Source organism: Pinus tabuliformis, chromosome 2_2 (genome assembly GCF_031772625.1).
Source record: "Pinus tabuliformis cultivar Carrire ecotype Pingquan chromosome 2_2, CPIR1, whole genome shotgun sequence".
NCBI lineage: Eukaryota > Viridiplantae > Streptophyta > Pinopsida > Pinales > Pinaceae > Pinus > Pinus tabuliformis.
Genome location: NC_142300.1, coordinates 794,548,603 through 794,551,305, shown reverse-complemented (window position 1 = coordinate 794,551,305; position 2,703 = coordinate 794,548,603). Strand labels below are relative to the sequence as shown.

The 2,703-nt window shown below is 37.6% G+C and overlaps 1 long non-coding RNA gene across 1 annotated transcript; it reads left to right on the top strand.

Annotated features, from left to right (window-relative positions):
• Window positions 1-606: 606 nt before the first annotated feature.
• Window positions 607-2,168, top strand: LOC149195086 (uncharacterized). The gene is made up of 2 exons (XR_016254583.1): window positions 607-1,431; window positions 1,555-2,168. It is a non-coding gene; the product is annotated as an uncharacterized LOC149195086 (long non-coding RNA).
• Window positions 2,169-2,703: the final 535 nt, after the last annotated feature.

Here is a 2,703-nt window from a genome sequence, read left to right as displayed (position 1 = left end):
GATCTTTCTGTGAAAAAACCCCAGATAGAGTAATGCCTGGAGGATAAGAAATTTAATAAGACAGATCAGGAAAGATCTATCCGTGGATTCAATCCTGACAAGAGTACGCAACTAGATAGGAATAATTAAGAGCTTCTGCGGAGTGTGGGTGCGGACAGCTAGAGATAGAAGACTCCAGAACGGGAGTATGGAGGCGGATCAGTTGACAGACTAAAAAAGTATCTGATGATAAGACAGAGCAGGACAAGTTAACATTCCCCTAGTCAAGAGGGGTGTGCACTGAAACTGGACGTAGGTATCACCAATAAAGATAGACAGAGAGACTGATAACTATTCGGGAAGATTTTGAATTTTCCAGTCACGGGAAAGATAGGATAGCCAACTATAGTCTACCTACACTATTCTCACTCCATATGGATTTGAATGTCTAACCCATAATATTAACTATGAAACTCAGTTTATTAAAGTTTAATAATATTTCAATTAAATATAATTATATTTAATTACTCGAGATTATCTTGGATAGTGATAAACCAATGCGATAGAAATGGATTTAACGATAATTCCAAACCACAGCGCAATCGACTTTAATCACTACCATTTTTTTTTCTTTCTTGGGCCCGCGTATACACGGATCTCATTATTTTTGGGGCGTCAAAATGTTATTAACAATACTAAATAAATATATGTGATTGGAGAATTCTACAGTCATCCATGTTGTTGATGGAGAAAATTGTGGCCTCCGTAGACGACTTTTAGATGTTTATGTCTTTTTATTGCGCGGTCCAGGCTGGCCAGAGTCCTCTGCATCTCTGTATTAATCGCGAAGCAATTCCATCGCAGACTGCACGAGGGATTGATTGGCCATGCGGTGGCTGGTTACCCCCATTATGCCCGAGAAGGCACTGTAGCTCTACAACTCCGATGTCGCCTTCATCACTCCCTCCAAAGCCTCCTCCAATTCTGTTGTAGATCTCTCCATCTCCATAACAAAGATCAAAAGCTGGATGCTGAATCTCCTGATGCCTGGAACCTTCTTTGATGAACGCGGGTGCCTCTGCCAGATCTCCACCAGTTCCGAAATCAACGAGCTCTTTATATTTCAGCCCTCCGATCTTTGAATACACAATCGAAATCCAATTTGCTAGATCTGGGCAGCAAATCCTATGCCGCTTCCTGATCCGACGCGCTGCGATTTAATTCTGAGTCCAATAATTTGGTGAAGTAGCTGTCTGTTGCTTCCGATCTTAGGGCAGTTGGCCTCAGGGATCGCCATACCCTAATGTGATTCCGGTCTGTTTGGACCAAGTTGGACAGAATCTCTGCGGCCGCTCCTCGATTCCCCTGTTCGTGAAGTTTCTCCCTATTCAGAACTGTTCCAATAAAGGCAGGTTACATTGAATCGGGGGAAATCGGCGAAATACAGAGCAGGTATAAAAGTGAGTTCAATTTTTTACCGCTCGTTTGGGGATTAAAGTTTTTATAATACAGTTCGATCGCCAAACAAATTCAAGCTATCGATTAATTTCTTTTTTTCTAATATTTTTTTTTGAGGTTATGGTGTTTGGGGCGCGCATCGGGAAACAGTCATAGGACTGGCTGCTCAGATCTTCAAGTTTATGACCAAATCAGGTTAAATTCCTGTGCTGGACGAATCGAGTGGGGTTACAAAGAAAACTTGTGGAGATCTTCTGGAGGCACCCGCGTCAATCAAAGGGGTTTCCAAGCATGAGGAGATTCAGCATCGAGCTTCTGATAGCTGTTATGGAGATGGACAGATCTGCAGTAGAAATGAGATCAGAATTGGAGGGAGTGATGGAGACCAACGTGTGGGATGAAGAGGTACAGTGCATTCATTCTGTGTGGTGTTGAGCAGGCACCGTAGTGTCTCTGCCATGGTATTGCTTAGTCATTTACACATAGATGTAGAAGGCTGTAGTATATTTCTTAGATGCATGGTATTGCTTAGTCATTAACACATAGATGCAGAAGGAAGTAGTATACTTCTTAGATGCCTGTTAGATGTAGAAGGCTTATATTTTTTTATAGTTATTTGGGAAAATTTTCCAGGTATTGTGTAGAAGTTGTTAAATTTACAAGTTTGAATTGTAAACTCTTTACCATTTAAAGATAAATATAATTTGGCATTGCTAAGTCATTAACACATAGATGTAGAACGCTATAGTATATTTCTTAGATACAGAAGGCTTATACTTTTTATAGTTTTTAGGAAAATTTTCAGGTTTTTTTTGTGGAAACTGTTAAATTTACAAGTTTGAGTTGTAAATTCTTTACCATTAAAATATAAATGTTGTTTGTGTCATTAACACTTACATGTAGAAGGCTGTAGTATATTTCTTAGATGAATAAAACGTGTAATATATTTAGATGCATAAAGCTTATACTTTATATAATTTTTTCAAAATTTTTTAAATATTTTGTAAAAATTGTTAAAATTACAAGTTTGAGTTGAAATTTTTACCATTCAAACATAAATATAATTGAATATATAATTACCAAAAAATAAACCAAATATATGATTACCAAAAAATTGTTTTCCATTTAAGTAGTTACACAATGCAAATATTTAACCCATTCAGATATTTAGCCAATTCAGATTGAGTGATAAAAGAAAAATAGCAAGTAAAATCAAAATCATGTTTGTCCTGAATAATTGGATTGGACTTTAATTCTGGTCTTGAA